We start from the raw sequence: 24832 nt of genomic DNA on the forward strand, positions 1-24832 counted from the left end.
CTTTGCATCTAGTCACAACTTTACACTACTTTGCCACTGCCTCCAAAATTCACTGCCTGGGCTTCCACATGAAGCTTCTTAGTTCTGTGTTGTAATTTATTCTGGAGTTTCTATTTTAGAAAACCCAGAGATGAGAAAGGCTTCAAGGGGGATAAAAAGGCTGGCAAATGTATCCTCCAAAGCCTCGACTCCATCCTTCACCCTGTACTAGTTTCTTGAATGCCCCCTGCAGATGCAGCCCAGGTGACCATCAGGTGGCTTCATAATAAAGCAGATTTAATTTGATAAGTAGAGGAAATAAGAAGTGGCCTTCTCCAGTGATATTTTATCTGCATTGTTCTATTAAGGACTTATTCCTTTTTAATTTAGCATAGCTCCCAATACTTCCTAAGTCTTTTTCTAACAAGGCAAAGACTCCTGGTAGGAAAGCTACATTAGGCCACCACCATGTAGTGTGGTCATCTCTTCCTCTGTGAGTAAGGCAGGAGAAAATTATGAATACAGTAGACACTTTAAGAGGAACAGTGGCAGAGGATCCAAGGTTAAAAACATAACCAGAGATCCTGGCCTTCCAAGAATGCCAGACTCCAGGTATTAGTAACATGCCTGATTTATTTCAATATCTGCCCCATTGCTTTGCTTTATGCATGGGTTTGCCTAAGACACTAATTTAAATATAGGGCTAGTCAATGCTTTGAAAATTTGAGTAGGTAGGAGTAAGCTTATTCTTAGGTAAAAGAGAGTAGAGGAGGATTTCTGAAAAAGATCTTGAAAGAAGGACAGAAGAGACTACTCTGCACTCACAAAAAGAACTGGGATTCTTTTTTTTTTTTAAAGCTAAGACACACTAAAGGTCAGCTCAATTCCCAAGTTAATACTGGGAACAAAAGATAGAGGAACCAGGGTTTGGAACCAGGGCAGTGCAGAGCCTGGTAGAAATGAATTAGAGAGTATAGACATATAATCAACTGTTTGCCTGAAAACTTTGGGTCTTGTTCCCTGGGATATAGCTTTGCTCCCATTAACTGATATAAAAAAAAATGAGATAAATATTGCCAAGTCTAAAACGTTTAGTATTAATGTTATTGAAATCCTTGGCCTCTGTGGTCCTGTGACAGGGAGAAGAAAGCCACTGTAGATGAGAAATCCTATAAGAAAACCATCCCAGGAAGAATTTATGGGTGTGTATCTGTTTTAGGGGAGTTATTGTGCAAATATTCTGAGAGATTCCCAATTCTTTCTCAGGCTCCAAATTAATTGGTCTTTTTAATAAGTAGAATTCAGAAAATATTAGGAAAACTTTATAAAGAAAGGTTTTCAGCAGAGCCTTTTTAGTTTCTACACAGGATGACATTAATAATTAAATATTACCCACATTGATTTCTCAACTTGGTGTGAATGAGTTCTTTTGCCTTTAATTTTTTTTTAGGGACATACTTGCAACATATGGAGGTTCCCAGGCTAGGGGGTGAATCGAAGCTACAGCTACTGGCCACAGCCACAGCAACGCCGGATCCTTAACCCACTGAACTAGGCCAGGGATGGAACTTGCAGCCTTATGGTTCTTAGTTGGATTCTTTGGTGCTACACCACAACAGAACTCCATGCCTTTAATTTTTCAAATGCCAGAATTTAGATTCAAGATCTCTTCTGCTTTAGAAGGAGGAAACAAATAGAGTCTTCTTCAGTCAAGCTTGTGGATGATGCTTCTCCCTCTTCAGAGAACCCATTCTCTGTTATACTCAGGACCATTAGCAGACATTGTTACGTGTTACCTCATTCCTTTTCTCATCTGAACGTAGAGGTAGGCTGTCTCTTTTCTGTCACCCACCTTTTATAATGTGGCAAGCATGCAAAATTCTCTGGATACATAAGGTACAAAGCCCAAAGACCATGCTACATTCACTTCTCATTCCCTTATAAATCATGTGCTGGAGTGCACCAGGCATATTCAGTTCCTTATGTTCATAGATGGAGGAAGCACGTTAAGAGTGGTCACAAAGAATTATTCTTGGGACATGTGATAAAATTCCAAAGATAGAGCCTTACCTAGCTTTTATTTTTGCCTAGAGAGAGCCCTGAGTTCAGGGAAGAGTCCTAACAGTGATGTGAGTGTGGCCTCTCTCCATCATAGTCCCACCACTTACTCAGTACCATTGCTCCCAGCACTGGCCCCTACCCAGTGGTATGAATGCCACTGTTGGGATGCAGAGGTTGTATATAGGGACTGGTGGGATTTTATAACAATTATCAAGAACTAATTTGCATTCAGCCTCCATTAAGCATGATGTGGTACGTATTAAAAATATTACTTACCAGAGATAATTTATCCATGACCTTTTGGAAGATGAAGAATTATCTTGTCATGTAGTACATAGTAAATCCTCTCTCTCCTTTATCTAATAGCAAACATTTTTAATGGGTCTCTGAGGATCTATTTTAAATATTCAGCCCAATATAGAATGTTGTAAACATATATCTTTTTCAGATAAAGAGAGCTGCTTTTCTTTTTTCCTTGGAGATTCTGGGCTTTAGATAGACTGCTGAGGGAGATGATATGTTGAAAGCTGTGTATCTGATTCAACCCCCTCACTTTGAAGCAGAAAGCTATGAGGTTAGCTGATTGTCCTCGTTCAAGGGCACATCAGATGCAAAGCCTTAACTCATGCTGAGTTTCTTTCATTATTTATCCTGCACATGGACTGAGAGCAGGGTTTAGAAGCACCTACTGTCCAGGGAGCCAAGAGAGAGAAACTGGCATAGGGGTGAGACGAAGGACTTTATAATATTCATGGTGAATTGTGCTGCCATCTATTACTGGGCTTCTGGGAGCATATTTGGTTCTGTGGAGAATAGAGGTCTCCCCAGAATTCTAACATAGGCCAGTTTACATGTGTAGGAGTCATGGACTTTTGTTCTCTATTAAATACCTCTGCATGCCAGACATTGTGGTAATTGCACTGGGATCCTTGGGACCTCGGGTGTGAATCTCCCTTTGCTGGCTTCAGGTGTCTAAGAGCAGAGACATCACTTGGTGTCTCTAACCCCCACCCCCATACACACACACATGCACCTTCTTTGGTTAGGGAGTAGAGGTAGGCAGTGACTTATCTTATTGAAGAGTTTCAAAGAAGAACTTGCCATGACTCAGCCTCTTTTCATTCCCCTCTTTGGAATCTATCTGGTCAGTTCTTGGTCATGTGTTCAGTGTAATAGTAAAGGTTCTATTCTAATGGGGGGGGGGTCAATCTGTGGTTTCCCCTTCATGCTTATGCAAGGAACTGTCCATTTATCTAATGTGAAGACTCAGTTTTAGGAAACCAAATTTGCCTCACCCTATAGGAAGTTTTCTACCATCTGTCTTAGTAATAAAGTTGGCTAAAGTCAGACAAAGGGATACCAGGTCTACTGACAGCATATGAGCTACCACAGTCCAAGGCCAGGGTCATGGGTGTCCAACCAGTGCAGTCACACAAGACCCTGCTATCTGAAGGGCCTATAAGAGGATAAATGCTTTGCTGTTATCATCTTGAAATTCTTGATTTTTGAACAAGAGGTCCACATTTTAATTTTTTTTTTTTTGGCCTTACAAATTATGTAGCCAGTCCTATAAGGCCCTTAGTTCAACAGTGGGGCCTTAGGCTACTGGATATATGGCTCAATCAAGATGTGGCTCATGGCTACTCAAGATGTGGGTGGCCTCGTATTGCAAGATCATTTTAGGCAGTGGTGGATAGAACATTTGCCACCTCTAAATCTTAAGATGGCTGAGATCTGCATACAGAGCACCAGTAAGACTCTAGCGGTAGAATGTTAGGTTGACCTGTATTTGTTACCCCCATTTTTCATTCCTTAATCAGGACTATTGAAGGAATTCTACATTCCTGAGGCTTATCGAAATCCTTAAGTATCAACAACCCTATCCCTCCCAAACACACAAATTGGCTTCATACTGGCTCAGGATTAGTTAATTACTAAGCTCTTTCTGCATTTTACTCTATTCAAAGAGCACATATCGGAGATTTTGGTCCTTACATACATGTTTGTGAGGGCCCGCACATGCAAGTTTCAGGAGCAGTAAAGACTTCTGCTCCAGGGTGTTGGTCCTTCTAAAACCCAGGTAGGGAAAGGGAGAGACTCTCTAGGAGGCATTTTTATAGGCCATAAAAGGGACTTTGTTAATAGACACTGAGGCATAGGGGTAAAAATGCATGGCAGCATTCTTTTTTGTTTGTTTTTATTAAAGTATAGTTAATTTACAGTGTTGTGCTAATTTCTGCTGTATAGCAAAATGACTCAGTCTTAAATATATATATAGATTATTTTCTTTTATTATCCTTCATCATGGTCTATCCTAAGAGATTTTACATGGTTCCCTATGTTATACAGTAGGACCTCATTGCCTATCCATTCTAAATTAATAGTTTGCATCTACTTACCCCAAACTCCCAGTCCATCCCACTTCCACCCCTGTCCCCCTTGGCAACCACAAGTCTATTCTTTATAAGTCTGTTTTGATTGTATAGATATGTTCATTTGGGTCATATTTTAGATTCGACCTATAAGTGATATCATATGGTATTTCTCTCTCTTTCTGACTTACTTCACTTAGTATGAGAATCTCTAGTTGCATCCACATTACTACAAATGGTGTTATTTCATTCTTTTTTATGGTTGAGTAGTATTCCATTATGTATATATGTACCACATCTTCTTAATCCATTCATCTGTCAATGGACATTTAGTTTGTTTCCATGTCTTGGCTGTTGTGAATAGTACCTGCCAGAATTCTTACTGTAAAAATGTGTTTATAGAATGATCCACACTCAACAGAACACCAGGGTGCCAGGGACTCAGGGATTAAAGGAAAAATGGAAATTAGTAAAGTTTAAATACACTGAATAGAGAAAACTGATACCTCAAAAAAGAGTTGATGATTGGACTACTACGTTGCAAATGTCTAAACCCCAGAAGACACTCTATCAAAGGGCACTTTCTTGGGTGGAAGACAAAATTCCTAGGCAGAGTTCCCTCTCACATATGCTCAAGGCACCTTGCCCAAATAAGCTTCCTTTAAAAAGATCTCTCGACTGAGTTTAAATTTAAAGGTGATGGTCTTCTTAAACAGGCATGGCCTAATTCACATCTTTTGGAGCTGAAATTTAAAAAACTTCCCCATAAGCTCACTTCTTTCAAATGCCATCGATTCTTTGCTGTGTTTTTTGGTGGCCTTAAGTTCTGGTTTCTTCGTCTGAGATGAGGGCCTGAGGACTGGGAATTGTCTTTGTTTTTGTGTTTGCAGCAGTTCAAAAATAATTTCTTGTGTTCTAATATACCTTTGAACTGAGTGAGGTACATTAGAGATTTAATGTGGAATGAATTAAACTCTTGAGGTCCAAAAGGAGCAGCTTGTATTCTAGGGAGAGACAACACAGGCTGTGGCTTCTGAAGAAGCCCAACTCCAATACCTTCAACTAAGACAAAGCAGAATACAAAAAAGCCTTCCCTTTCTTTGGACTTTTCATACGCAAGAGCAATATTTGCTTTTGGACTTTCATTACTTTCAACATTGATGCACTTGAACTTGAACTTTCAAGGGAATCTAATCTATGGGCTTTATTTTCTCCCAAGAAATTTGATCCTAGAAGGGTGTTTCTATTCAGGTATTGGGAATTTTATTATTGGATTAACTTTAAGTTTCCTAGTGACTTATATTAGGCAATATGCTTGAACATAATCCAGAACTGGGGAAAAATAGGCAGACAAATTTTACTTGGTTGCAGTTGTTTTAGAATTAGTGTAATTAATGACTCATTTCAATGGGGAAAAATCTGTGCTGTCATCTGCAACCTCAGAAGGGTCCTTAATGAAGCAGTTATGGGTATGGGAGATAGCTTTATGAAGATAGAATCAAACCATCCTAATGGCCTGCCACTCCCCTTCTCCAGTGAGATAGTCATGCCATCACTGACCATATATTTGGGGTTAAGATAAATGAGTTAAGAGAACCAGTGTTGGGAATGGTGATCGGAGAATGTCATTTATCTTGATTCATGTTTCCAAGGGAAGAGACCTCAGCCCGTAACCTCTTAGCTTCTCACTCCTCTACAAGGCAGATGGAATGAATCATCAGATAGGTGTGATAGGAGGAGGAAGTTGGGATACTCCGTTCCTTGCTTGCTCTCTTTTTGTGTTCTCTGCCTTTAGGGAATGCAAGCTCTTGTCCGATGTTGGCCATGGGCTAAGCTTAGTGCTTGAGGCTTCCCTTAGTGAGGCCTACAGTTTCCTCAGGCTATTTGAGATTGGGGAGCTGTATTATGAAGTACACTGTTTCTTTTTACTTAATCTACCATCTTTTTCAGCTCTGAAATGGAAAGTTAACATTTAAACCTCTCTCCGCCTTTTAGACACTGGAAAGACTTCTTCTTATAAGCTAGATGATCTTTGTCCAACTACTTGACCTATTTCTCAGTTTCCCTATGTATAAAACAAGATACTGCTTATACCTAGCTTTATAGGATTGTTATAGATGAAAAGTTAGTGGCAGTGCTTAGGAGAATGCTATATTGGCTTGCTATTACTACTTTATCTTTTTTATTTTTTATTTTTTTGTCTTTTTAGGGCTGCACCCATGACGATGGAGGTTCCCAGGCTAGGGGCTGAATTGAAGCTGTAGCTGCTGGCCTATGCCACAACCACAGCAATGCCAGATCTGCGCTGTGTCTGTGACCTACACCACAGCTCATGGCAAATCGGATCCTTAACCCACTGAACAAGGCCAGGGATTGAACCTGCGTCCTCATGGATACTAGCCAGATTCATTTCTGCTGAGCCAGATGGGAACTCCTATTACTACTTTATCTTCTCTACCCATTTGTACAGAATTTGAGGAGTGGGAATGAGAGATATTTTTACTGGGTCTCCCTTGCAGTCCAACAGTAAGTACTAGGAATTCACACAAAACAATGTCATGGTCCTGGATTCAGTCTAGTGGGAGATACAGACAAATGAATCAGTAATTGTAGTATAGTATGTGACTGTTAGAATAAAGACTCTTGATACCATGGGAACTCAGAGATGGGAGCAAATGACAATTCAGATGTTCTATAGCTATACTCAAGATTAGTCCAAGGCTCTCTGCAGATTGGAGCCTTACATTTTTCAGCCCCAGTGTTAAACCTTCATTTTAGTGTTCTCTGTCCCCATCTTTCTGCCACACTGTGATCTGTGCTCTCTCACTCCTCCCTGGTTGCCCTCCTGGAGTTGCTTCCAATATTCAGTTCCAGATTCAATTGTAGGTTGGCACAAAAGCTGCCTGAAGAACCCATCCATATGATCTGCCAAACCATCGGTTGAGGATTGAAAACATCACTGGATATATAACAAGATGGAGAAATTTGAGTTTATCATAAAGGAAAGGAAATTGAGTACCAGATGAAGATTATAGTTCCAAGAAACAGAATCTCAGAAAGATGAAGTAGACAAAGAATTTATTAAAATAAATATTTGCCAGATCCAAGAATCATTGAGGAATCTGGACACTGTGTTCATGACAATGCTTTAAAAACACAAAAACGACTTCAAGTCTTGTCTCTGAAATGTCATTGATAAGACTTTATTACATTTGCTTCCCTAAAATGGGAAGCATCAATACTATCAAGTAAATACCCAGAATGTATTAGCCATTATGATTAGTTTTTTTCCTTTACTTCACTCACTGTTGAAGTTCTACCCGGCCTCCAAGTGAAAATAAAATGCAGACACTCCTAAAGAAGTGATACTTTTTGATAGTAAAAAACCATTGGGTCACAAGCTTTGTACCAAAGACCAATCAGAAAGCCAGTCTCTCCTTCTTTGGACATGGAAGAAGATGGCCAGTTCTTTTCTAAACTTCCTCTGAGAGTTTGATCTGATTTTATTTTAATTTGAAGAAATAAAGTGTCATCAAACTTATAGGCCAAATTATAGTTTTTAAAAACAAAAGTTGCCTTTACTGGTTTTGCAATTAAGCATAAGTGGAAGGACATGGGAAGTCTGTGAAGCTGAGATGGGGAGTGTGTGGCTGAATGAAATGTAAGTGTAGGTAATTTAATGTGGTCACAGATAGTAGCTTTTATTCAGAGTAAGTTCTAGTTGCTCTTTATTCTTTTGCTATCTTGAGAAGTTCTTTGTGAGGAAAGGATCACAGAATGCTTGTAGAAGAAACTTGGAAATTGTCCAGTCATTTCATTTAACAAAGAAATACTGCAAAGGCCAGTGAGGAAGTGAAGCCTAATGAAGGTCATGCAGAATAAGCCACAGAAATGGGACTGGAATCAGATCTCTTTTGGTACTGCCTGGCCCTGATTAAAAACTCTCTACGAAACTGCTCAAAGACAGCATCCTTTGCTTCTCACCTAATTGTCAGGCACACTCTGCCCCACCTTGTCATTTTCACAATGATGACTCTGCAAATTTTAACAGACATGTTGGAAAACAACAGACATCCAATGTTAATTAGTTTGTAAAAGAGGAAGGGGACTTTGTGAATATTTTACCATATCCATAAGCAAACCCAGCCATGAATAGGTTAGCTTTGCTACCCTCTTCCCCAGTCTCAGTCTAAAAATACTTGCTGATGAATAACCTGTTCCAACTAGGGCATTTTTCAGAATATCAACACTTCTCTTTGCCTCTCTTTAACATTGGGCATCTGTGGGTCCTGTTTTGGCTTTGTTCCTAATTACTGTACTATTAACTCACTCTTCATCTGTTCTTGGCCATTTAGTCTGTGTGGACTTATTTTCCCTGCCCTGCTGATCAAGAGTTGGACAGTGAGATAACTGAAACAATCCCACTCAGACCCAACAGATAATCTTGTCCAATATTAATTGTCTCTTTTGATCAAGTTATTACTAGCCAGCCCCTGAAGTGTTCCCTTTGAATTCTAATCTATTAGTTAATAAAGTTCCCAAATTACCAAACAGGAGTCTATATGGCTTAGGGAGACAAATCTTGTGAGTTAATCCTATTAATCCAATTTGGAGGGACAGTCTAGACCCAGGATGCTCCTTGAGAAGTTATATCTAGTTTTTAGGTTGTATTTGGCAGCTTCGTTTGGTGGAAATTTACTAAGTAACCTTGTTTATAGTTTTCTCTGGAAGCCTCTTTGTACGAGTAGGTTTTGCACACCATAACAAAGTGAGACTAATAATCTACCTGTCACTTAAATGGAAAACACACCCTAGATGGTCTGTTCAGAAGAAAAATGTCTGAGACTAACTTGTTCAGAAAGACCTGAGGAGTTCCTGTCCTGGCGTGGTGGAAATGAATCCGACCAGGAACCATGAGGTTGCTGGTTCGAGTCCTGGCCTTGCTCAGTGGGTTAAGGATCTGGCATTGCTGTGAGTTGTAGTGTAGGTCACAGATGTGGCTTGGAGCTGGCATTGCTGTGGCTTTGGAATAGGCCAACAGTTGGTAGCTCCAATTAGACCCCTATTCTGGGAACATCCATATATGCTGCGAGTATGGCCCTAAAAAGCAAAAAAAAAAAAAACCCCAAAAAACAAAACAAACAAACAAACAAACAAACCCCTGAAAAGTCCTGATTCTACATAATGGTCTCCATTTCTTTTCATTTTTCTTTTTTTATATTACTCAATGAATTTATCACATTTATAGTTGTACAATGATATCACAACCCAATTTTATAGCCTTTCCATCCCAAACCCCCAGAGCATTCCCTTACCCCCCAACCTGTCTCCTTTGGAAAATATAAGTTTTTCAAAGTCTGTGAGTCAGTATCTGTTTTTCAAAGAAGTTCATTTTGTCCTTTTTTCAAATTTCACATGTCAGTGAAAGCATTTGATGTTAGTGTTTCATTGTATGGCTGACTTCACCTAGCATGATAATTTCTGTGTCCATCCATATTGCTAAAAATGACGTTATTTCTTTCCTTTTAATGGCTGAGTAATATTCCATTGTGCATATGTAGCACATCTTCTTGATCCACTCCTCTGTCCATGGACATTTAGGTTATTTCCATGTCTTGGCTATTGAAAACAGTGCTGCAGTGAACATTGGAGTACATGTGTCTTTTCAAGTCATGGTTTTCTCTGGATAGATGCCCAGGAGGGGGATTGCTGGGTCAAATGGTAGTTCTATGTTTAGTTTTCTGAGAAATCTCCATACTGTTTTCAACAGTGGTTTCACCAATTTACAATCCCACCAACAGTGTAATAGGAATAGTTTTCATTTTTCTCCACATCCTCTCCAGCACTATTGTTTGACTTTTTATGATGGCCATTCTGGCTAGTGTAAGGTGGTACCTCATAGTGGTTTTGATTTGCATTTCTGTAATGATGAGTGATGTTGAACATATTTTCCTGTGTTTTTTGTCCATCCATATGTCTTCTTTGGAGAATTGCCTGTTTAGAACTTCTGCCCATTTTTTGATGGTTTTATTTTTATTTTTATTTTATTTTATTTTGTTTTTTTGGTATTGAGCTGTAGGAGGTGTTTATAAATTTTGGAGAATAATCTCTTGTCAGTTGATTCATTTGCAAAGATTTTCTCCCATTCTGTGGGTTGTCTTTTCGTTTTGTTCAGGGTTTCATTTGCTGTGCAGAAATGTTTAAGTTTAATTAAGTCCCATTTATTTATTTTTGTTTTTACTGTCATTACTCTAAGAGGTGGATCTGAGAAGATGTTGCTATCATTTATATCAGAGAGTGTTTGGCCTGTGTTTTCCTCTAAGAGTTTTATAGTGTCTGGTCTTATATCTAAGTCTTTAATCCATTTTGAGTTTATTTTTGTGTATGGTGCTAGGGAGTGTTCTAATTTCGTTCTTTTACATGTGGTTATCCATTTTTCCCTGCACCACATATTGAAGGGGCTTTTTTTTTCTACATTGTACATTCTTGCCTCCTTTGTCATAGATTAGTTGACTATAGCATGTGGGTTTAATTCTGAGCTTTAATATACACAATCGAATACTACTCGGCCATAAAAAAGAATGAACTAATGCCATTTGCAGTAATGTGGCTGGAACTAGAGGCTCTCATATTAAGTAAAGTAAGTCGGAAAGACAAATACCATATGAAATCACTTATATCTGGAATCTAATATATGGCACAAATGAACCTTTCCACAGAAAAGAAACTCATGGACTTGGAGAATATACTTGTGGTTGCCAAGGGGGAGCAGGAGGGAGTGGGGTGGATTGGGAGCTTGGGGATAATAGATGCAAACTATTGCCCTTTAAATGGTTTAGCAATGAGATCCTGCTGTGTAGTACTGGGAACTATGTCTAGTCACTTATGATGAAGCATGATAATGTGAGAAAATAGAATGTGTACATGTATGTGTAACTGGGTCACCATGCTGTACAGTAGAAAAAAATCATATTGGGGAAATAACAATTAATTTAATTAAAAAAATAATTCTTGACTTTCTATCCTGTTCCACTGACCTCTATTTCTGTCTTTGTGCCAGTACCATATGGTTTTGATGACTGTTGCTTTGTAGTATAGTCTAAAGTCTGGGACCCTGATTCCTCCAGCTCCAGTTTCCTTTTTCAGGATGTCTTTGGCTATTCTGGGTCTTTTGTGCTTCCAAACAAATTTCAAAATATTTTGTTCCAGTTCTGTGAAAAATGTCTTTGGTAATTTGATAGGGATTGCATTGAATCTGTAGATTGCCTTAGGTAGTATAGTCTTTTTGATAATATTGAGTCTTCCAATCCAAGAGCATGGTATGTCTTTCCATTTATTTGTGTCATCTTTGATTTCTTTCATCAGCATCTTATAGTTTTCAGAGTACAGGTCTTTTGTCTCTTTAGGTAGGTTTACTCCTATGTATTTTATTCTTTTGGATGAGTTGGTAAATGGGATTGTTTCCCTAATTTCTTCTTCTGCTTTTTCATTGTTAGTACGTAGAAATGCAGTCAATTTCTATGTATTAATTTTGTATCTCGCGACTTTGCCAAATTCATTGATGAGATCTAATAGTTTTCTGGTAGAGTCTCTAGGATCTCTAGGTATAGTATTATGCCATCTGCAAATAGTGATAGGTTTACTTCTATCTTTCCAATTTGGATTTTTTTATTTCTTTTACTTCTCTGATTGCTGTGTCTAGAACTTCCAAAACTATGTTGAAGAGTAGTGATGAGAGTGGTCATCCTTGTCTTGTTCCTGATCTCAGTGGAGGGAATTCTTTCAGCTTTTCACCATTGAGAATGATGTTAGCTGTGGGTTTGTCGTATATGTCCTTTATTATGTTGAGGCAGGTTCCCTCTATGCTCACTTTCTGGAGGGTTTTTATCGGAAATGGATGTTGGATTTTGTCAAAGGCTTTTTCTATGTCTATTGAGAGGATCATATGGTTTTTATTCTTCAGTTTGTTAATGTGGTGTATCACACTGATTGCTTTGTGAATATTGAAGAATTCTTGCATCCCTGGGATAAATCCCACTTGATCATCATGTACATTCCTTTTAATGTATTGTTGGATGTGGTTTGCTAGTATTTTGTTGAGGATTTTTGCATCTATGTTCATCAGTGAAATTGGCCTATAGTTTTCTTTTTTGTGATATATTTGTCTGGTTTTTGTATCAGGGTGATGGTGGCTTCATAGAATGAGTTTGGGAGTGTCTCTTCCTCTGCAGTTTTTGGAATAGTTTCAGAAGGATAGGTGTTAGCTCTTCTCTAAATGTTTGATAGAATTCTCCTCTGAAGCCATCTGGTCCTGGAATTTTGTTTGTTGGAAGTTTTTTAATTACAGTTGCAGTTTCAGTAGTTGTTATGGGCCCTTTCATCTTTTCTATTTCATCTTGGTTTAGTCTTGAAAGATTGTACTTTTCTAAGAATTTGTCCATTTATTCTAGGTTTTCCATCTTATTGGCATATAGTTGCATATAGTTGTCTCTTATGATCCTTTGTATTTCTGTGATGTCTGTTGTTACTTCTCCTTTTTCATTTCTAATTTTATTGATTTGGGTCCTCTCTATTTTTTTCTTGATAAGTCTGGCTAAGGGTTTATCAATTTTGTTGATCTTTTCAAAGAGGCAGCTTTTTGTTTCATTGATCTTTTCTATGGTTTTTTTCATTTCTATTTCATTGATTTCTGCTCTGATCTTTTTGATTTCTTTCCTTCTACTAACTTTAAGTCTTGTTTGTTCTATTCTCTCAAGCTGCTTTAGATGTAAAGTTAACTTGCTTATTTGAGCTTTTCCTTGTTTCCTGAGGTGGGCTTGTATTGCTATAAACTTTCCTCTTAGAACTTCTTTTGCTGCATCCCATAGGTTTTGGAGTGTCCTATCTTTGCTGTCATTTGCTTCTAGGTATTTTTTAATTTCCTCTTTAATTTCTTCAGTGATCCATTGGTTGTTTAGTATCATGTTGTTGAGTCTCCACATGTTTGTGGTTTTTGCATTTTTTTCTTGTTGATTTTCAGTCATATAATGTTGTGGTTGAAAAAGATGCTTGATATGATTTCAGGTTTCTTAAAGTTACCAAGGCTTGATTTGTAGCCCAGGATAAGATCAATCTTAGAGAAAGTTCCATGTCCACTTGAGAAGAATGTGTATTCTGTTGCTTTTGGACGGAATGTCTATAAATATCTATGAAGTCCATCTGGTTTCATGCATCATTCAGGGCCTGTGTTTCCTTATTGATTTTCTGTCTGGATGATCTGTCCATTGCTGTAGGTGGGGTGTTAACCTCCTCCACTATTATTGTGTTATCATTGATTTCTCCTTTTAAGGTTGTTAGCAATTGCCTTATATATTGTGGTGAACCTATGTTGAATGTGTAGATATTTAAAAAATTGTTATATCTTCTTCTTGGATTGACCCTTTGATCATTATGTAGTGACCTTCCTTGTCCCTTAAAATATTCTTCATTTTAAGATCTATTTTGTCTGATATGAGTAGAAGGACTGGAGCTCAATTTCTATCCTAAAAAAAACAAAGCAAAACAAAATTACAACCAAATGCTGAGCAATCTTCAACCAAATGGACTGGAAACTTTCAAAGAGATATCCTACTCCAGAAGACAAAGAGGAGGCCATATCAAGATGTAGGAGTGGTGGTTATGTGATACAAGCAACCCCATACCTCCTAGATGGGAACCCCCACAGACTAGAAACTGGTTCACAGAGACTCACCTACAGGAGTGAGAGTTCTGAGCCCCACATCAAACTCTCATGTGTGGGGATCAGGCACTGGGAGAAAGAGCCCCTGGAGTATCTGGCATTGAAGGCCAGTGGGGCTTGTGCACAGGAGCTCCATGGGACTGGGTGAAATGGAGACCCATTCTTAAAAGGTGCACACAGTCTTTCATGTGCACTGGGTCTCAAGGCAAAGAAAATTCTCCCTAGGAATCTGGGTCAGACTTGACTGCAGTTCTTGCAGGACCTCCTGGGAAAACAGGGGATGAACGTGGCTTGTTGTGGGGGAAGGGCATTGGAAGTGAAGCTTTTGGGAATATTCATCAGCATGCATTTCTCTGGAGGTGGCCATTTTGGGAAAATCTGGCCCCACCCATCAGTCAGCAATGAGAAGCCTCAGGGCAAACAACAGTCCAGGTGGGATCACAGCTCCACCCATCATTAAATAGGCTCCTTAAATACCCCCCAGGCACATACCCACCTCTAATCTCACTTAGAGGCAAAAGCCACCCACCAGAGGGATAGGAATCAGCTCCCCTTACTAGTGGGCAGGCATCAGTCCCTCGCATCAGGAAGCCTACAACAAGCCCCCATGCCAAATTCAGCCACAAGGGGGTCAGACACCAGAAGTAAGAGAGGCTATAACTCTATCATCTGTAAAAAGGTCACCACATCCTAAAACCTATAAAAATGAAAAGACAGAGAACTATAATTCAGATAAAGGGCGATAGAAAAAAACCCAGAAAAATAGCTAAGTGATCTGGTGATTATCAGCCTCCAGGAAAAAGACTTTAGACTATTGATGCTGAAGAGGATGAAAGGCATTGGAAATAAACTGGAGGCAAAGATGGATAACTTAGAGGAAACACTGGCCAAAGAGATACAAGATATAAAACTTAAGCAAGAAGGGATACAAAATATCATAACTGAAATAAAAAATTCATTAGAAGCAGCCAACTGCAGAACACAGGAGACAGAAGAACAAATAAGTGAGGACAGATTAGTAGAAATCATGGATGTGGAACAGAAAGAGAAAAAAGATTGAAAACAAATGAAGAGAGTCTCAGAGAATTCTGGGACAATGTTAAATGCACCAACATCCATATTATAGGGGTACCAGAGGAGAAGAGAGAGAGAAGGGGACAGAAAAAATATTCCAAGAGATAATAGCTGAAAACTTCCCTAACTTGGGAAAGGAACCACTCACCCAAATCCAGGAAACACAATGAGTACCATATAAAATAAACCCAAGGAGGAACACCCTGAGACACATATTAATCAAACTGACCAAAATTGAAGGCAAAGAGAAAATCTTGAAAGCAGCTAGGGAAAAGAAACAAATAACATACAAGGGAACCCTGATAAGGTTCTCTGCAGATTTTTCAGCAGAAACTCTGCAGGCCAGAAGGGAGTGGCATGATATACTTAATGTGATGAAAGGACAAAATCTCCAACCAAGATTACTTTACTCAGCAAGGCTCTCATTCAGATTTGAAGGAGAAATCAAAAGCATTACAGATAAGCAAAAGCTAAGAGAATTCAGCAACAGTAAACAAGCTTTACAATAAATACTAAAGGCACTCCTCTAGACGGAAAAGAAAAAGCTGCAACCAGAAACAAAAATACCACAAATGACAAGACTCATCAGTATAGGTATATATATAGTAAAGATATGAAATCATCCATGCACAATTATGCCACCAAAATCAGAAATCGTAAGAGGATGCTGGTACAAATGCAGGATGCTGAAGATGCACTGGCTATTAAGAGACCAGCAACTTAAAACAATCTCATATATATATATAGACTCTTATATCAAAACTTCAAATAACTGCAAACCAAAAATCTACAGTTGATGCACAAATGAGAAAAATCAATGCAAATACAACACTAAAGATGGTCATCAAACCAGAAGAGGAGAGAACAAGAGAGGAAGAGAAGCAAAAAGAGCAACAAAAACAAATCCAAAGCAATTAATAAAATGGCAATAAGAACATAGAAATCAATAATTACCTTAAAAATAAATGGACTAATGGTCTCCATTTCTAATCATTCATTGATTATAATGGAACAGTGAAAGCAAGGCCACAGAAGAACATCACACTAGGTTGAATGCTCCATTCTTGCTGTCTTGAAACCTAATAATTTAATTTTTGAAGGTATGTATATAAGTGAATCTGATGGGACAATAGAACATATACCTGGGCAAAGGACATAATAGAAGATAATTACTTTTTATTTTATTACTTTTAATGGAAATTTTTCCCTAATTTTTCAGCAAAGAATCACATTTTTAAAAATTTATTTTTAGCATATGGAAGTTTCCAGGGTAAGAATTGAATTGGAGCTGCAGCTGAAGGCCTATGACATAGCCACTGCAATACTAGATCCAAGCCACATCTGTGATATACACTGCAGCTTGAAGCAATAACGGATCCTTAACCCACTGAGTAAGGCCAAGGATCAAATCTGCATCCTTATGGATAATAGTCAGATTCTTAACCCAAAACAGGAACTCCAAGGACTCTCATTTTCCTTTCTGTTCCTAGGATGGCATTTATGGCAGGGTCCTCACTTCACCTTGGCTGTAGATATTTACATAGGGCCCTCTAACCTTCTTTCCTGGCTTACATTCTGCTCATGCATCACCTCAAAGACTCTCTCATTTTTCCTAACAGTAATTTAAACTCTTTTCAGCACTTCCTCTTTGCCAGACATCCTCTCAACCCACATCAGTCATGTAATCACCATGGCAACTCTCTGGGATCACTGTCCTCATTAGTCCCATTTTGCAGATAAGGAAATTGAAATTTAGGTGAAGTAACTTGCTCAACTCATGTAAGTGTTGGAGTCAGAATTTGAGCTCTGGCAGACTAAAGCCAGAGCTGATATCCTGGATTCGTGAGTATAAGTGAGAAACATCTTTAACATGCTCAGCCCAATACTATGATTGGGATATGATATTTTAATTAATCATTTCATTACTTAATCAGCAGTCTTTTAGCCTACTGTTGACTTATTTTGACTTGTAAAAAATAATCAACATAGTACTATATTATATTAAGTTCACAGCCCACTCAAATCCATCCTAATGAGGCATTAATGAAGTGATAGTAGGCTAGGAATCACCTGCCTTCTCTCGTTTCATTTTCATTATTGAAAGTGAGGAATATTTGGGTAAACTGTTGTTTTGCTTATGATGCTCAATCCAAATTGCATTTGAATTCATTTAATCATCTCTATTTTCTGATCACTCCCTCTCTCTCTGAGACTCAGTTTAGAAAACTGTGCAGTACAGATAGTATGTTCAAACTCCCCAGAACTCAATTTCTAGAATGTGACTCCAAGAAAGCATACCTAGTCTCCATACTACCCCTGCAAATATATCCCAAACTGTTCTTTTCTGTCCTATTCACCCTTTAACTCCAAGAGTCCCAGTGTGAGATACTCACTGTCTCTCTCCTGATTGCCAACAGGTCATTCCAAATTCAGAACTTAGATATTTCAGTCTGTGAGTATACGAAGGAGAAAAGTTCACTTTTTGTCTCTTTTTCTCATCTTTCCCCACAGCTGTTAAGTCTAAGGAATCCCCTGGTGGTCTAGTGGTTATGACTTGGTGCTTTCACCACTGTGGTCTGGGTTCAATTCCTGGTCTGGGAAAAGAGATCCCAAATCAAGCAACTGAACACTGTGGCCATCAAAAAAAGGTTACACATTCTGTAGGGCTCCTATTAGCCCATGAGGAGTTGACAGCTGAGATAGGGAATGTGTCGATCTCATGCTGAGTGTTTCCTGTCCTGAGTAGAGGCTGCAGCCTTGCTGGCACTTGACTGTTCCTGGTGGGGAAGGTGGGGGAGGTGCTTTCCTCTTTGAGTTACTGGAATGGGCAACCTTAATTAAAATGCACACATTCGTCTGCCTCTCCCTATGATGAATACAGTTTTGTCTTATGAACTTTGATCTGAGAAGTACAAAATGAAACTATTTTCAGGAGAACAGATTTTCCCACAAATCTATGTTGTTTCCCACAAGTTTTCCTAAGGAAAACAAATGCTCTTGACTAGCATAGAGAGGGAATGCGGCAGCATCAGGGAACTGCAGAGAAGGGTACCTGGCTTTGTCCACACACAAGTCACCAGAACATCCATCATCATGGGGAGTGCCTAGGCTGCTACCTCTTTGACAGAAAGCAGTTCCAAAGAGAAGCAGCTTGCTTTTGCCACTTATACCATCCTCTGTGCCATTATCCTGACAGTGTCTATTGAAGTTCGAGTGATTTAGAGTTTGTTTTTATCTGAGGGCCTCATTTTCCATGTACACCAACCTGATTAGACTAGGAGGAGGAAGCTCCAGCTCCAGCTGTGACCAAGAGTCAACCACCCACAGTAAAGAACCCATTGCTGCTAGCCATACTCACACCCACGGGAGCTTCTAGTACTGGTGGGCTGAGATGTAAGGAAGGAGATGGCTGGGCTTTCCCTCCTGGCCACAGACAGATCCTCTTAGGCCCAGCAGGCACTATCCTCTGCCAGCAGGAGGCTCTTGCCATCGTGTGCTGAAGTATAAGCATCACCAGTCATTGGTCCCACTCAGTTTTCACACCTACTCCAAAACCCCCTGTTTTTCCACCATTGCTCTGGAAACAAGAATCCAGTGGGCAAGTTCCTCTCACCCTCAGCCCATTTTGCAAAGGTCCCTCTATCCCTTTGTTTCATTTGAACCCTGTTTCCTGTAGCCTACTGAAAAGGAGGGTCTTTTGATCTCATAATAGGAATAGGAGGTGGAGTTGTCTCCCTTTCTTCTTGGGGCAAATTCCAGGCCATTCCATGTTCCTTTGAGAAGGACAGAGTCCTTCTATGGTATCCTACTGATCCTTTACCAACATCGAGACATTACCTTGCATGCACTGAATGTTGGGTACCCTCGTTCATGGTTCTAATGGCTACTTCAGGTTTGAGCCCTCTTTCAGAAAACTTCAGAGACAGTGTAAACAACATCTACAACTTGTTTAGCCCATTGGTCTCTCACTTCTTTGTACTGTCTCTTCATTTCAAATGGCCTTCACCTCCATTTCACTTCAACCACCCATTTCCACATAGCCATGTGAAGGTGTGATTATAAATCTATGATCTATAAATTTCAGCTGAGCTCCCAGAAGTGCTTCATATGCTAACTTGACTATGCTACTAACCAGATTCTTCTGCGTGATTTAAAATATAGCTCACTGGAGTTCCTGTTGTGGTTCAGCGGATTAAGAACTTGACATAGTGTCTGTGAGGATATGAGTTCAATCCCTGGCCTCACTTATAGGTTAAGGATCAGGCATTGCTGCAAGCTGTGGCATAGGTCAGAGATGCAGCTTGGATTCCATGTTACCGTGGCTGTGGCGTAGACCTGCAGCTGCAGCTTCAATTCGACCCCTAGCCCAGGAAATTCCATATGCTACAGCTGTGGCCCTAAAAAAGTGTGTGTGTGTGTGTGTGTGTGTCTGTGTGTGTGTAGCTCCTATATTCTCCACTTTCCTCATAACACCTGAACTTCCTCTCTACTAAATTTCACTGACTGTTAAAGACCTCACCTCATACCACAGCGATGAAATGGAAATGATGAAATGGTACCTCCATTTCATCCAAATCAACTTTTCTACATAAAACCCCATCCTCTTCTTGTCCCTCCCACTTTAACAGGAACAGCATCCTTTAGAAGTACTGAGGCTCCCAGATATCCAGATATCCAGGTCCTCTCTCACCTTCCCAGAGACCTCTCTGTATCAGGTATATCATGTTTGTCTTAAGTTTGAAGGATTCTCCCTAAGTGGACTCTTCTCATTAGCATTCAAATATGTTCTTGAGCCACCAACTAGATTCCTACCCCCTGGCATCTTAAATAATCTACCTGGACATCCTTCTCTCTTTCACTCATCCTTGGCATCCAGTGTAATGGTAAATTAAATCAGCTGTAGCTTCAAAAATATTTCCAGAATTTTGGTTTTCCTCACTGTATCCAGTACTAGCCCCTGGCACAAGCTGCTGGCATCCCTTATGTGTCTGCTGCAGTAGCCATGTGATTGCTCTTTCAGCTTCCTTAACCCTGCTCCCCTGCAGCAGCCTCTGCTGGGAACCCCCACCCTCCTCCCCATGGCTTACCATCTCAGAGGAAATGTCTAAGTCCTGAAAAAAGATTCTCAAAGCCTGACATGACCTGCCCCACTCCCAACCCCATCACCACTCTGATCTCCCTTCCAACCCCTTTTTGCTTTATGTGCTTTACTTCAGCCAACCTGGCTTCATGGTTGTTTCTCAAAAATGCCCTGTGTGCAGCATGAGAACACTCATGTCTTTGGTATGTGCTGCTCCTTCTGCCTGGAGTATGCTCCCATGGTAATTCTCCTGATGCCTTCTCTTTCCTTACTTCTTGTAGGCCTAAGCTCCCGCATTAATCTAGAAAGAGGACTCTCCTATACAAAGGAAGTGTTCCCACCCATAGTTCCTCTACCCTTAATCCACTTGATTTTTTCCACTAGACATATTGCATATGTGTTTATTTGTGTGCTTATTGTCTGTCTCACCTCTGTAACGGAAGTGCCTTCAGGCATGTTATTTTTATTTTGCTTTTGATTTTCAATGTACTGCTCTTGCCCCAATATCTAGAACACAGCCTGGCTATGTAGTAGGTCTCAGTAACTTTCCTTAAAAACGTCTCCATCTCATTTCCTCTTTACTCTCATAGTCATTCCCAACCAGTCTGCTTCTTTGACTTCTATATTTGCTCTTAATAAGGTCTCCAGTGATCTCTTTTGCTAAATTCTCATCTAACTTTAACCTCGCTGCAGGTTTTGACAGAATAGGTAACTGCGTTCCTCTTGAATCATTCTTCATGGCTTCTGTGATTTTCCAGCATGTCCCTGGTCCTCGGTCTCATCACTTGTAACTTTTATGCAGCCCTTAAGTTGTGGAGCTCTCTGGAGCCCTCTCTTTTCATGCTTGACTTTATTTCCAGGTGCTCTCATTTCCTCCCATAGATTTATAAATACCAGCTATTGCTATGGTCTAAGACTTATTCTCCTTCCTGGCTTTATTTTCTGAGCTTCAGGCCAGTGTTCTCATTAAGAATCTCAATATGATATGTGAAAAACTAAATGCCAGACTTATTATCCTTCATTGTCACTTTCCTCGGGAAATGATTCCATGGCTAAATTCAGATAACACAGAGTCTCTTCCCTTTCCCTTATTTCCTATGTTCAGTTCAGTCCTACCCATTCTGCTGTCACACCAACACCTGTGTCTGTTGCCTTCTCATCATCTCCTTTGTCACAGGTAAACCCCCCATCATTTCCCACCTACAACATTGCAACAGTCATCTAAATGGTCCTTCATTCTCTACTCTTGTCTCCTCTAAGTCTGTCTCTACACAGTCTCTAGTATGATAATGACACTTCCTTGCTAAACATGCTTCAAGCACTCTTTATCACACTTAGGTTATGAAGTCCATCATGACCCGGTCATTAACTATTTCTTTTGCATGATATCTTACATCTCCCCTTCACCCTCACTATCTGCCTGCACAGGTCAGTGCTCATGAATGGCTGTTATTAGAGCATCTATTATGTGTATTATGGTAGTAATTTAACCTGTGTTATGATCCCATATCACATCTCTCATTCAAATGAACATTAATATCACTAATTTTAGATGAGAAAGGAATTTTTAGTTGAATACCAGGGAACTTGGTACTGGCACTAAAATCATATTTATTGAATGAATGAATGAATGAATTTGCTCAAGACTACAAACACTGCAAAGCTTCTTTACCACACAGAGTTGTTGGAATGATATTCATGTTAATTTTTTGAATAGCATAATGTACTAAAATGCAGATTTAAAAAACATGGTTCGTTTGGAATTGTGTGCCATGCTGTATCCCATAGGCCTTCCTGCTGAGTGGGAAGTAGATAACTAGAAGGCTGAGTCCCCACCATTAAGGTACTTACCTTCTCACTAGGCGAATGAGGCTTACATATCCTGGAACTCATAGAGAACACTCGAGTATGGCAGGAACAAATGCTGGGCAGGGTACATGGGGAAAGTCTTCTTTTGCATTCTGTTGAGGAAGGATACAAATAAAGAGTCTCCACCCAATCAACCTAATCTACTAAGTGAAGCAAAGAAGCATCACAAATGATGGCCAGATCTCCAGTGTCCTATGGAAAAGCCCCCAGCACTGGACTTACCCCAATGAACATACATAAGCCACAGGAATGTGTTATAGCCAACTCTACAAAGTGCTAGCTGGCAAAAGAGGTCTTCTATGACACCTCGTCCACTCTACCCTGCCACTGCCTACCCCTTTAATCTGGCTCCCCTTTAGCACAATTTATTTTCTCTCTTTTCACCACCTGACACCATATATTTGTGTGTTTGGTTTTGTTTATTCTTTCTCCCCCAGCTAGAACATAAGCTTGAAGAAAGCAGGGACTTTATTTCACTTGATGTTGTGTCCCTGGTTGGCAACAGGGCTCACAATTGGCAGCCACTGAATAAATAATGTGTTAAATTCATCAGTAGTGAAGCAGTAAGTTTTGTAGGATCCATTCTTCTTCTTCTTCCTTCTTCCTTCTTCCTCTTCTTCATCTTCTTCTTCTTCCTTTTTTTTTTTTTTTTTTTTTTTTTTTTTTTTTCATTTTTGGCCACCCCCATGGCATATGGAGTTCCTGGGCCAGGGATCAGATCCAAGCTGCAGTTGTGACCTACACCATACACCACAGCAAAGCTGGATTCTTTAACTCACTGCCCAGGGCCAGGGATTGACCATGTGTCCTGGCACTGCAGAGACGCTACTGAGCCCACTGCACCACAGTGGGAACTCCATCCATTCTTTAACTAAGGGACTCAGGGATTAGGATGATCATTTTAATGATTCTCTAATATTATCCTTTTTTGACTAGAAACTACCACCTAATTCTCAATTTCCAGGACTGGCTTTCCTGCCCTTTTACCAAATTTTCTAATAGGAGGAAATAAGGCCCCAGATATCCAGTGTCCACAGGAGTATGACCAGAGGCCTGGGCCATGCCCACTTAGAGCCTCCATGGGATCACCAGTTTATCTCCAAACGTGTTGTCTATAAGGACTGATCCAGATCCCACCCTCCAGAACCCAAGAGGCCCCACACTGGCTCCATTCAGCTATGACAATGTGCTGCAAGGCTACTGCAGTTTTCACTAAATTACGGAGCAAATGTCAGATTTCCTCTGCATTATCAGACACATCTTACATGGCCTCTTTATTGGGATTTTATATCTTGAGGGGGTCCTAATAGGATGAAAGGGAGGCTTTGCTAGGTGCAAATGAGTGCCATTCGACTATTTAAAGGCACATTTAATTAAACTGGATTCATTGCCTGCATGGGGCAAGTTAAATGAAAACTAAGTAGATGGAGTATGATTACATATTATTAAGAAGAGAGACAGCTCTGGAGACCAAATTCTTTTAACACAACATTAAGCTGAGCTCATTTCATATGCACAGTTTAGCACTGGCCTATAAGGAGAACGTGTTTTGAGAAAATCAGCAGAATGGTTATGAGCTCTAAACAGCTTTTAATAAAATGCAATGTTTCAGGGAAGGAGCAGCTTCTAAGCTTCACTTAAATATGCTAATTAAAGAAAATGAAGTTTCCCACTGCTTCCAGGTTCTCTTTGTTTTCTCTCTATTTTTATGTTCATCTCAGCCAGGCTACTTTCCACCTTACTTTATAATCTCCTGGAAGTGCTTCAGATTCCTTATTTGAAAGATTTCAGGACTTTCCGAAAGTGGGAAGAAAAAAAAAAAAAAATCTGTCAAATTGATGACTTTATTCAAATTGGCTATCTAGACCTGACTGTTCAGACTGAAATAACCAAAAGCTTATAGACTGAAATAACCATAAGCATATATACTGAAATAACCATATGCTTCTAGATAGTGTCTAGACCATTTTAACCAGTGGGCCCACCAAGTTTAGCAAGGATAGTAAAAATATCTGTTGAACCTATATAGGGGGGCAGTTGCTTTTCATTTAATTTTTTAAAAGTTTTATTTAGTATAGTTGATTTACAATGTTGTGTTGATTTCTACTATATAGTAAAGTGATTCAGTTATAGATATATATTATTTTTCATATTTTTAAATTATGATTTATTACAGGATATTGAATATAGTTTACTGTGCTGTACAGTAGGGCCTTATTGTTTATCCATCCTATATGTATATAATAGTTTGCCTTTGTTAGTCCCAAACTCCCAATCCTTTCTTCCCCCACCACAAGTCTGTTCTCTATATCTGTGAGTCTGTTTTTGTTTTGTAGATCAAACATCATTTAATTTTATGCCCACCATCATTTTAGAAGATAGGTATTGATATCCTCATTCTACAGAAATAGATCAAATAAGGCAAGAAGTCATTGGTGTTGCTGGGATTCAAACTCAGGTCTGAATGGCTCCCAAATCCCTTCTCCCTCACTGGCATCGCCTGCCCTTAATTCATCCAGAGAATTATAGCTCTAGGGGAAGGGGAAATATTTGAAAAGCATGTGAGACAGTCAACATAATTTTATATTACAAAATAGAACAAAAAATTTCCAATAACTTTCAAAGCATGAACACCTTTAAAGAAAGTTGTACCAAATTCTCTTGCTTACTTGTCCACAG

At 39.5% G+C, this 24832-nt stretch overlaps 1 protein-coding gene across 9 annotated transcripts in view; it reads left to right on the forward strand.

Annotated features, from left to right (window-relative positions):
* The window catches only part of LOC106506183 (uncharacterized), a 777071-nt gene that overhangs the window by 468650 nt on the left and 283589 nt on the right, over nt 1–24832 (forward strand). The gene's annotated exons all lie outside the window — the stretch shown is intronic.

The sequence above is a fragment of the Sus scrofa genome, chromosome 15 (genome assembly GCF_054392235.1).
Source record: "Sus scrofa isolate SSC_HxYL_T2T_F1_AM1 chromosome 15, Sscrofa_HxYL_maternal_Yorkshire_Landrace_v2.0, whole genome shotgun sequence".
NCBI lineage: Eukaryota > Metazoa > Chordata > Mammalia > Artiodactyla > Suidae > Sus > Sus scrofa.